The sequence below is a fragment of the Phallusia mammillata genome, chromosome 3, assembly GCF_965637545.1.
Source record: "Phallusia mammillata chromosome 3, kaPhaMamm4.hap1.1, whole genome shotgun sequence".
NCBI classification, from domain to species: domain Eukaryota; kingdom Metazoa; phylum Chordata; class Ascidiacea; order Phlebobranchia; family Ascidiidae; genus Phallusia; species Phallusia mammillata.
The window spans coordinates 18,461,340-18,474,173 of record NC_137254.1 but is presented as its reverse complement, the minus strand read 5'-3'; the positions used below and the strand labels follow the sequence as shown (position 1 = coordinate 18,474,173).

General features: G+C 33.7%; 2 long non-coding RNA genes across 2 annotated transcripts; both read right to left on the bottom strand.

The window, feature by feature from the left end:
• Positions 1 to 699: 699 nt before the first annotated feature.
• Positions 700 to 2,382, bottom strand: LOC145220308 (uncharacterized). The gene is made up of 2 exons (XR_013858094.1): positions 2,255 to 2,382; positions 700 to 2,107 (listed from the first exon to the last, which is right to left on the bottom strand). It is a non-coding gene; the product is annotated as an uncharacterized LOC145220308 (long non-coding RNA).
• Positions 2,383 to 9,039: 6,657 nt separating this feature from the next.
• Positions 9,040 to 12,543, bottom strand: LOC145218656 (uncharacterized). Its single transcript, XR_013857686.1, has 2 exons — positions 12,325 to 12,543; positions 9,040 to 12,196 (listed from the first exon to the last, which is right to left on the bottom strand). It is a non-coding gene; the product is annotated as an uncharacterized LOC145218656 (long non-coding RNA).
• Between the last annotated feature and the right edge of the window lie 291 nt (positions 12,544 to 12,834).

Genomic DNA, 12,834 nt, shown 5'->3' with positions numbered 1-12,834 from the left:
ACATTGATTAAAACAGTATGCAAATAAAATTTGTTTTCAATTTGTTTTTGTAAACAGATTTTGTTTGAAATAGTTAATAGGGATTAATTAAACAATGAAATTTAATAAAACAATTTGCAAACAAAATTTGTTTTTAGTTTGGTTTTGTAAACAGATTTTGTTTCGAAATAGTTAATAGGGATTAATTAAACAAAGACATTCATTAAAACAGTTTGCAAACAAAATTTGTTTTCAATTTGTTTTTGTAAACAGATTTTGTTTCGAAATAGTTAATAGGGATTAATTATACAAAGAAATTTATTAAAACAGTTTGCAAATAAAATTTGTTTTTAGTTTGGTTTTGTAAACAGATTTTGTTTCGAAATAGTTAATAGGGATTAATTATACAAAGAAATTCATTAAAACAGTTTGCAAACAAAATTTGTTTTTAGTTTGGTTTTGTAAACAGATTTTGTTTCGAAATAGTTAATAGGGATTAATTATAACTTACAAAGAAATTCAATAAAACAGTTTGCAAACAAAATTTGTTTTCAATTTGTTTTTGTAAACAGATTTTCTTTAAAAAAAGGTAATAGGAATTAACTAAACAATCAGATTCAACAAAGGAATTTGCAAACAAAATTTATTTTTGTAAACAGATTTTGTTTTGAAATAGTTAATAGAGATTAATTAAACAATAAAACATATTACAAGAGTATGCAAAAAAATGTTTTTAATTTGCTTTGCACACAGATTGTGTTTCGAAGTAGTTGATAGGGATTATTTAAACAATGAAATTTAATATAACAGAATACGAATCGGCAGGTTAAACATTTTCTTCGTCTGTTAGATCACAATTAGCTGTATTTCGCACTTTGTTGCTTGAATCTAATGCCAAGAAAAAGAGTTGCATCAATTTTCACGCAAACAAACAACTAAGAAAACGAACATATTTTTATGATGCAAATGAACATATCTAGAAGCACGGGTGTTTCAAGACAGCAAATTCAAAGTGCATTGAAATAAACGAATTGCAACAACTATTAGCCAAGGTAGCTCTTCCATGTTAAAAAAACATATAGTTACTACACAGCAAGAAGCCAACAAAAGTCACTACTGAAAGCAGCATAAGACACTGTGAAAAGCAACAACATGGTAGTCTGGAAGCTTTCTTAATATAATACCAAAGTGACACAGGCTGAAAGAGCAACTCACAAAGCAACACAACAAATAACCACGGAGAATGTATCATTTAATACAGCACAAAACCTGCTAAAGTATGTTAAAAACCAACACCAAAATGGATAAGAACTTCATAATTGACACAGCATATAACCAGCAAAGGCACAGCACATAATGACATTAAATCAACCAGACCGAACTGTTTCACTCATTACAGCACAACCTCAGCTAAAGCCGGTTAAAAACCAACAGAAAAGCGGTTAAGAACTGCACAATTGACACAGCATATAACCAGCAAAGGCACATTACATAATGACATTAATTGAACCAGATCAAACTGTTTCACTTGTTACAGCACGAAAACAGCTAAGCGTTTTAAAAACCAACACCATAGTGACTAAGAACTGCATGATTGGCACAGCATAAAACAAGCAAATGCACAACGCACAATGGCATTAAATTATTCAGATCTAACTGTTTCACTTATTACACCTAAAGCATGTTAAAAACCAACACCAAGATGGCTAAGAACTGCACAATTGACACAGCATATAACCAGCAAAGGCACATGACATAAAGTGTAAAAATAACCAGAAAGAACTGACACTTATCATCTACATCAGAATATAGCATCAAATCAGACTGCTTTTATCTGCGAGATAAAACTAGCCGTTACATGATAGGACATGACATAAAAGGCAACACATATTTACATTAAACATGCAACACTGCCAATTTAACATTTTGAAAGCACCTCACCATAATTGCTTAAAAAAGTTGGGTAAAGAATAAATACAAAATATAGGCACACACAGAAGAACGAAAATGCAACTTCTTTCATGCTGATCAGCTCCTGCAAACAGCTAATTATGACTAGTTCCTTCTCCCTTCTGTTGCCTGTGAGGTAATGTGCACTCAGTGTCTGAATGTCGTCTTTCAGAATGTCCTGCAAAATACCACAGAAAATGTAATTGGTCTTTTTAATTGATCTTTAATTTTTTATGTGATGACCAATTTTCATAATTGATTTTCTTGAGCTTTATAGTAATTGGTGTTTAAATACTGAAACGAAATTTAGCAATTCATCAGTTACCTGATTTGATAGTGAGTTGTTGGTGTTCTTTGGCTGTATTTTCCCCATTTTCACAGTCCGATCTATAACATGTGGCCTCAAAGCAAGTTGGTAGTATTATGTATACAGTAAAGACAGACATTATAGATAAGTACTGGAGAAACAAAATAAATATGTGATTAAACTAAACATTTCAGGGATGATGTTCTAGCACTAATATATATTTGATGCAACAAGAATAATGCCATATGTGATGCTTAGCTGAGTTTAAGTACTCCAGAGTCTTTACATGTATAAATTGCTCAGAACAGCTAGAATATATATATATGTAGACATAGACAGATAACAAGTTGGAAGGTTGAAAACATAATAGACTAACAACAAAGGTAGTGCAGATTATTGATTTCATAAAACAATATCAGGATTGATAAAAGATTACATATACATTTGGGTGTCTCCAATATTTACTTTTCTGTTCAGGATTTTTAAAAAAACTATTAGTTTAATTTTTTCCGAAAACAATGACTTAAGTGATGTTTCAATGAGGGTTTCTTAGCAGTGTAAAGTGTGCACAAAAAAAGCTTAGCAATACTTACCCTGAGAATGATTTTCTATAACTTTTCTAGCAGCCAAAACTAGTTCGCTGGGATGACTTACATCATAAAACTTTTCTGCAACAAGGACAGAATGTCCTTCAGCTCTTGCTACTGCTTTTTGAATGTCCGAGCTTTGATTATGCATCTTTGTAGCAATCAGCTTCCTGACCTCTGTGACAGTTAGTGGTTTAGGCAAGCCAGAAAGATTTCTTATGCTTTGATCTTTTACAAATCTTTTCCTTTTCTCTTTTCTTCTCCTCTGCTTCATTAGCCAATCTTTGACAAAAAGTTTCAACTGTTTCACTGCTGTCTTGTGTAAGTTGTGGTATTCTAGCTGCATGGAATCCAAGAAGTTCAGGAGTGTCGACAGATGGACATATTTGGTACCATCTGAGCCATTTTTTGTTACTTTTCTGTTTAGGTTTTTAAAAATCTCTAATGGCTGGTATAGCATGTCAATGTTTTCCACTAAACTTGATATCTGTTTACAGTAGCTCTCAGCCACACCCTCATTAACAGCCTGCCTTTTTCCAATGCCCATCAGGGTCAGAAAACTTTTATATCTTTGTAAAATATGTGACAATTGTGTAGCCCTAACTTTACATTTGCCATTTAATTTTTTCATTTCCTCTGGAGTATTGATCATGTCTTTGTGGACATGCCTTATGTGGCTTTCTAAGCCTTTGACTGCCCTGTGACAATAGCAGCATTGGAATCCACAGGAGGTTTCCATTAATTTGACATTTGTGTCATACAAAAAATCCTCTTTCTTTAACTCGGGATGTAACTTTCTATGATAGGTCACATTTATGTATCGCTTTCCACACTCCTTCACTAGACATTTTCGCCACCTCCGACTACTTACTGCTGACACTGCCAGAACTAGAGAAGCTCATTCGACTGTGAAGGAAAACAAAAAAATTTGTTTCACTGTTTTGCAACTAAAAAATGTGCATGACTTTACTCCAAGTGCAGTTAATTACCATTTTGCAGCGAATATTCTTGCTGGTACACCCTCCAAAGTGAAGAAATAAAAAGTTTTAGCAACAGAAAAACCACATACCACAATCCAGTGTCTATATCTTTAATGTTTTAACCTTAATATGCATACATTATAACATTCATATTTTGACAAAATAACTACCGGTATGCTTCATAAATGGTAAATTATACACTCATACTTTTTATTAAGTCTGAAATAGCTTTTGTGCAAAATATTTTCTATTATTAATGGTATGTGTTTGTTTAGGATAGCAACATGTCACATCCCCTTCAATCAATCAATGTCAAAATTTTACTTTGTATATGATGAGGTTTGCATGGCATAACAACAGTGCAAGTTTGCATGGCATAACAACAGTGTATTATGCCTCATTGTCTCTAGTGCAAGCAATTTAACACATTATGCATGTCATACCTTGGGATCAACAAACTGTTCCTAACCTACAGAAATGAATGGTTTATAATTGTACACAGTGCAGTTCTGACATAAGTGTACACTAGGCACACCATTTGCATAGTTGTTCCAAACAACTCCTAGTATTTTCAGTTTTGAATGTTGTTCTGTGCCATCAATGTATATGTTATTTTTATTGTGCATGCTGGAATTTTGTCGTAAGTTTACAATAAAACAGAAGTGATCTTGAATAGCAAATTGAAGTAATGTGCTTGAGAGCAAATGCTGGATTTAAAAAAAACTACTACAGTATAAAGTAAATTATGAGAAGATTTACTTGTGCTAGCATATTTATTGTTTTTCTTGTGACATTGAAATGATAACAGTCCCAAAAAATGTTGTGCAGAATAGCTACCACCTAAAAACAGCTATGCAGCAGTGTCAGAAATTTGTTTTCTTATCTCACCTCATGTGAGCAGCTTTTTCTCAGTTATTTTATCTTTTCTTGTTTACACCAGTTTTTTTTTATTTGCAATCTCATGTATGAAACAAAACACCTTTTTACTTACAATGCTCTAAATTAGGGTTAGCAAGCTTGGCTATTGACAGCACTCTATATGACCAGTCTTATTTGTCAGCAAGTTAAAATAGTTTGTCTTGACCTTGCTACACAGGCTATTTATTTTCCTCCATGGTTTACATTAGTTTATTTATTTGCAACTCTTTATATGGAACAAAACAGTTGTACCTAAATTAAAACATTTTTATATCACTCATTTTAACAGTCCTTCAAAAGTTTGTTTATTATACATGCAGTAACCACAGTTAAAAATAATCAGTCAACACAGTTCTATAAAGTAGATCCAATGATAATCTATTGGTATCACATTCTCCATGATAGTCAATATGTTTACTAGTACAATAACTTTAGTTATAGCTAAATGTCAAGCAAATGCCTTTTAACTTGGAGTGCTTGATGTCTCCGATCTGTCCTGCCCTTTTCTGTAGTCCATCCCTTCTCAAGGTTTTATTTGTTTTGGCAGCGCAACTGCTCTTTCTTGATTCCAGTCATACAGGCCTAAGCTCTGGTGGCTTAAGGCACACTAAGCTATAGGTAATCACTTTGGAGCATGGAAAAAATTCTAATAGTTAAACAGCAAATATGATTATGCATCCATGCAGGTTCTGGAATAGCAAATAGCCCAACCTACAATCCAATAAATTAATCAAAAGCCAATTGCCCTAATCTACAAATCAAATTAGGTAATAATAGTAAGCAATATGATATCTACCAGCAGTAACAATTTTATCTAAGACCCTTTAACAATTTATACAAAAATACATGGAAAAGCAGCAGGAAAAAAAGTAAAACACAAAAGGAAATGAATTTTTGTACCTCCCATACCAACAAAATATATAATTTTAATGTCAGTACCAAAAAAACAATGTATTTTGCTCCCAGCATTGCGGTTACCAATTGAGTTTCTTCCAAATGAATGAAGTGCTGATCTGATTTGTGCAACGAAATGAGCAGAAGAGATAGAGTTCTTAAACCTTTCTAATGCTTTTTTAGTTTCCTTTTAATTAAAGTCACTAGAGTGCTTGGTCTTTATAAACTCAGAACACTATTAAATTTAAGAAAAGTTCTCTGCAGTGTAGTCCGGACATTCAGTCACTGGTTTATGTGAGGGTCCAGCAATGGTATCAGACAATGAAGTGGGTGGATTGATTTCCATGGCATTTGAACAGCCACCATGATCTTGTGTAGATGTGTGGTGGCCAAATCACTAAAGAATTCCACAGATGCAACGCCTGCATACATTTGCTTCTGAGGTGCTGATCCCTGATACATCCCTAATTGGACTACCACATAACAGGACTGTGGATGAGGCATTAGTCTGATCCAGATTGGTTGTAGAAGCCACAAACACTATCTCAGAAGATTGTAACATCATTTTGTGGATTCTTTCCATGATCAGCCTTACAATGGCACAAACATTACAAAGCGGATCTTAGCCTCAGATTCTTTAGCATACTTCTGTATTCAAGCAACTTGGTCTCATGGGTTTGTAATGCCTGAGACACTGGCAATCATTGCTAAAAATACATGAAGAAAATCTTTTTTGTAGATTCACTGATCTTTAGCTAACCAAGGTTTCCGACAGCTTTAAGCAAGGGATTGTGATTAACTGCCACACTTACTACACATGGATGAGTAGAAACCAACTTATGTGATGTTTAGTTGACTTGGTGTAAAGTTTGATCTTAACATCCATAGACACAGGACACAAAGTGTTGAATTTGATGCACCAGCTTCATGTTGGCAAAACTGATTAAGATGGCATTTAAAAGTTTCCCCAAAATATTTTAGGGTTGAGAAATGTTTTGTATACATTCCAGCTAGTAATAGAAACTACACAAATAGACTCAAGCCACGCGTCCCATTATTTTGCTGATTGTAAGGTCAATCTAAATACCATTTCTTCATTTCCTTTTATTACTAATTTTTCTCCAAGTTCCACCATTTGCTCCAGGGAATCCACTTAACAATATCAGATGATTATTTACAAAAAAGCTTATAATTAATTATTAAAAATGCCTTTTAAAATGCTTATATTTTAGTAATACAATTATAAAACCAAGCACAACCTTAACTTTCAAATATTGTAACTCAAGGCCAGGGCTGCCACTTTGGTGTGAATGAAAAAATCTAGTTTGACCTCAGAAAATATCTAGAATCATCTAGATTGAAAAACAAAACATTCAAAAATATATCTAAACATAAAATAATCCAATTTAATGTAATATATTAGCCAAACAACAATGCATATGAAGGTTTTTAATAGAAATTGATCTATATTAGATGCTAAAGAAACTTATTTCTTCCTTTTTATCGCTCTATTTTTTCTGTTTCAGTCATAACATTATAACGTGAAGGATTTTGTGGTTATCTGGGTGGAACATTTGTAGGCTTGTACTGTTCCTATGGTCTTTACAAACGTAAAAAACATCTAGATCCAAAATTTTACATCTAGGCTCAACCAAAACTATCTAGATCTAGCTATAAAATATCTAGAGTGGCAGCCCTGCTCAAGGCAGATTGACTGGTTACTACGCAAGCTGTCGTCTGATTGGTTCAATGAGTCGACTAGGCTGATTGGTTAAAAAGTCACATGACCCGGGAAAACCCGCCTTTGTGATTGGCTTAAAAAGCCCTGTGGTTCGAATTCGGAAACATTTTGGAAATATGCCGACGGTAAGCATATTTCCAAAATGTAATCTATTTCGCATATGGGGCTTTTTTAACCAATCACAGGTATCGATTTCACCGCCGCTTCGTCAGTCCAAACCAATCAGAGAACACTTTGCCTTTGACCAATCACAGGACACGGTGCGTGACAACCATGCAATCAACTTATTTTAAATTTTAAGTTCCGTTTCGCAGGTGTAGCTTTTTCATTAGCATTGCTTAGAGTTATGCCAGTTTAAGCATATGTATGTAGTTTTAATGGTAATAGCATTGTTTATAGTGATGCCAGTGTAAGCGTACTATGCGTGTAGTTTTAATAGTAATGGTAATTAAATTTAAAAAAACTGAACTTTAGTTGTTGTGTAGGCAAAACCATAGACCTTTAAAGTTGCAGCTAAAACTCAAAAAATAGAAGCACAACATTTCGTAGAAGCACTTGCTGGATTGGTAGTAGCAAAAGAAAGAACCGAAATGTTTTTTGGAGGAAAAAACTTCAGCAGAAGAATAGTCAAATTGGCTTGGATAGAGTGGACAGTCTTTCTGCAGATGTGAAATCTCTGATACAAGCTGGAATTCCAAGTTGTCTTTGTACCAGCAAAAATTTATCCAAATTTGACCTTGAATTTTTGTCAAAAAATTGGTTTGGTCAACCAATCTGACGACTGGGGGTTGGTCCAAATTTTGACCGTGTATCAAGCCAAATTGGGGACAGCTATGTCAATGAAGTTAATTATTTGAGCCCTAATTTATACCGATTTAATTTCCAATAAATGTGTATCAAACATTTTCTAGTCCTAAAAAAACCAGTGCAATTAAATTCAACACTCTATGCCTTGTATCTATAAATGTTTAAGTCAAACTTAACACCGAGGCAACTTAACAAATGCAATCAAATAGGACCAAGTTGCTTGTAGCAGATAAAGAAGTGCAGTTGCCAACAACCACTCTTATCCAAAGCACACTATTTCAGGATTGAGTGCTGTATCATTGTAGGACATTTATTGTTGCCGCATGGAAGTATGCTTAAGCCTCAGCATTTTCGACGATGTTTGTGTCATTATTAATTTGATCATGAACATATCATAACTCAATAGAACAATCTTCACAAGAGATTGTATATATTTATGTATATTTTCTGAAAAAAAGAACCTCTACATTGCCAAAACTATCAAACTTCGGAAAGGATAGACTACAGAAAAAGTCTGGCTGACCTGACACAAGCATTTCAAAATTTATGTGTAATGTATAATTGGGGTCTTAAAAAAGTTATTTCAGATTGACGCAGTGCATTCCAGTGTGTCAGATTGACACAGTGCAATCCAAAAATGTTTTAATGTGTATGTATTGTCTCAAAAGATTATGAAAAGTATTGTTACATTTTAAAGATCTGTTAACTTGTGAAACTAATATGTGCAACTTGTTTCATATTGGTGATAAAATGTGATTAATGTTTGTTTAATAAAAATGAAATGGTTTTGGATATTTGTGGAAAGAAAAGACAACAAATTAAAATTGACTGCTTGCTTATGGTTAAACACTATGCCTGCCTTTTTTAAAGTCATCATTATGCTTGCCATTTTCCAGTTTATTAATTACACATATACGACCACAAGACTCACGAAGGCAGTGCAATTCGGGAGGCTTATACAGGACACTTTAACGGATACACTGCAGAAAATGAAAAATTTCAAATTTCATATGTCCATGCAGCTAGTTACACTGATTTCAACAAAAAAAATTTTTTTGAAATCTATCAATGTTTCACGAAGTTATGACATTTTGAAAATATGTCAAATATGTGATCACTGCAGCGACGCGCATCAATGCTTTTTGATAATACTGTGTTTAAAATGTCATATTTCTTTCTAATTTGTATATTGTGGTCATTTTAGTAGGTTAGGTGAACCTTTAGGACATTCTCAATCACCTCATTACAGTTTTTCATGTTTTTGAAATATGGGTCAGTAATTAAAGGGGGTTCAGTTTGGGGGTATGCAAATGTGCATTCATGCGTAACGACAACTTTAAAAGCTCATATCTTGAAGAGCACACTAGCTAGAAAGTTAAGTAATGGCTCAAATGAAAGCTCTTGCTGAGTACTTTCCTTGTTCTTAATTTTATGATGCTTCTCTGTAATTTGTTTAAAGGAGGGTCATAATAAAACACAGGTTCATTTTTCGGATATTTTTGTGATACTGCGTCTATTATCTATACTTTATGTGCCCTAATTTGTTTTTAAAAGTTGTTAAGATGCAAAAGTGTAGTGCAGGTGTCTCACTGGATACTGAATGCCACAAAAAGACATATCCAACACAAAAACTAGGTATTTAACCAATTGACTTTCTAACAGATGAAGAGGAAGTGCTTCTGAATATTCGAGTTGCTGCTGATAAGGGTAATGAATGTTGTTTGAAGAACGTATGTATTTTCCACAGGTACAATTACATTGGTCGGTACCCTTTCTTGCAGAAGTAGTGTTGTGATCCTTTTCAAGTTCACAGTTAACCAGTCAAAAATCGTAATATACGTCCACTCACTTGGGAATGTTACCAAAATATAAAAATTGTAATTTAAATATTGTACCAGAAAAAAAAAGGTGTGTGCCAAATGCAGTACAAGACTTAAAGAAACTATCCTTCAAAATGTATCATCAAATGAAGAAGCTTCGAGTTCGACTGACAGTGAAATATGTAACATTGCATCTACTGTTAAAGCAAACGCATCTTTCAGCAAGCTTAATGAAAGTTTACAGAGCGTTGAGGTGATTACCTGTGAAGTTGCATAGTGTGCCTTCAAGCAGTAACATTTTCTATGGGCAAAGAAAATTATGTCAAATTCATGATACCCTTCATGCAAAGATGTCCAATTTTTTTAATGTCAGTGATGTAGACCTATAGCAAGACCAACCTGACACTAAAGACGAAGACACAATGAAAATAAAATCTTTTGACAACATTATCTCTAAAATGAAAAAAAATTAGGAACAGTGACAGTACGATAGCAGAAAAATACAAGTCCCCACAATGATACCCAAGCAACTGGTCAAGAGAAAAGACTACCTCAAAAGGGAAAATCACACCTTTTCACGGTACAATGTTTAAATTGTAATTTTTATATTTTTGGTAATATTCCCAAGTGATAGGACGTATATTAAGATTTTTGACTGGTTTACTGTGGACTCGAAAAGGATCACAACACTTCTTCTGCAAGAAAGGGTACCGACCAATGTAATTGTACCTGTGGAAAATACATATGTTCTCCAAACAACATTCATTACCCTTATCAGCAGCTACTCGAATATTCAGAAGCACTTGCTCTTCATCTGTTAGAAAGTCAATTGGTAAAATACCTTGTTTTTGTGTTGGATATGTCTTTTTGTGGCATTCAGTATCCAGTGAGACACCTACACTAAACTTTTGCATCTTAACAACTTTTAATAACAAATTAGGGCACATAAAGTATAGATAATAGACGCAGTATCACAAAAATATCCGAAAAATGAACCTGTGTTTTATTATGACCCTCCTTTAAACAAATTACAGAGAAGCATCATAAAATTAAGAACAAGGAAAGTACTCAGCAAGAGCTTTCATTTGAGCCATTACTTAACTTTCTAGCTAGTGTGCTCTTCAAGATATGAGCTTTTAAAGTTGTCGTTACGCATGAATGCACATTCGCATACCCCCAAACTGAACCCCCCTCAATTACTGACCCATATTTCAAAAACATGAAAAACTGTAATGAGGTGATTGAGAATGTCCTAAAGGTTCACCTAACCTACCAAAATGACCACAATATACAAATTAGAAAGAAATGACATTTTAAACACAGTATTATCAAAAAGCATTGATGCGCGTCGCTGCGTGATCACATATTTGACATATTTTCAAAATGTCATAACTTCGTGAAACATTGATAGATTTCAAAAAAATTTTTGTTGTTGAAATCAGTGCAACTAGCTGCATGGACATATGAAATTTGATAAAAATCTGAGAGGGTGGGTTACATTTTGCCATTTTTCTGGGACGTTTGACATGGAATGACCCATGGGCCTATATGCTATTAAAAAAAAATAGCACCCACAAACACTTGGTTACAAGAAAATAACACAGCATTTGAACTGGGTATTTGTATAATCCAAAGGTTGTTAACAACAAAAGATGTCAACTCATTACAGAATTGATAGTACACTGCAAAAAATAATGGCTCACTATTGAGCCATAAGGACCAACCTTTAACTGTACTGACTCATTTTTCCCTTATTTTTTGACTGGAAATGAGCCGAAACCATTTTTAATTTTCAGCCAACAAACTTTTAGTGTGAAAGTAGAAACATGGCTCATTACAAGCCGATACTGGATTGATATAAGCCATGTTTAAAAAGATTTTTAAAATGGGCCATTCCAAACCATTTTTGGCTTGAATTCAGCCTTTTTTATTTTTTGGCTTCATAGCTAGCTAATTTTTTTTGCAGTGTAAGATTATACTGCTGATCACTGTAAACATTTTGGAAGTTTAAGCAGTATGTTGATTTCAGATATTTATGTCATTTAAAGTATGGTAAGTGATGGTGATTATAGGTCTCTATAGCCATACAGCCTTTTAAAAGTAGCTTTAAATATAAAAGACCAGCCCTCATTGTTGCCATTACATGCAAGCATTGCATTTTAGTAAACATGAACACTTCTATCTTGCTGCTTGCTTTCACGATGCGATGGTATCTAAAACAAAATTGCATATATTTCTCTGAAAGTAGCCTGTGTGCTGCTGTGCATAATATCAGTAATTTTACAAAGAGAAAAATATAATCTATCTAGTTTATTGCAATACATTATACACTGGTCATTACCTGCACTTTTGTACTGAATGCTTCCATTTTCGCCATATTTTCAAAATAAAATATTATTTTGACTTGAAAAAGCAGTGACGACCTTACAACATCAAAAATACGCAAAGTAAACCACTACGCAACGGCCTACGTGACGTAACGAAAGTCCGCAAAAATCCGTCCCTCTGATTGGTTAAAAAAGCCCCATATGCGAAATAGATTACATTTTGGAAATATGCCGACGGTAAAGTTAAACGAGACAGGTTTCAAGGCGATTGTTACGTCATACGCCATACTGTTACGTCTAATTAACCAGACACGAGTATTGAGGTGTCTGTCACAATCCGTTCCCAACCCGTTTTTAAGAACATTTTTTAATGTATGCCTTGGAGTTAAATCATAAAATCAGGTATTGCAAAGAAATGGGTTTAAATGTTTAAAATGGTCATAAAATATCCAGAAGTTTAAAAATTGTTGATCTTTTACTAAGTTAAAAAAGTAATTATGTCACGTCTGGAAATTAGTGTACTT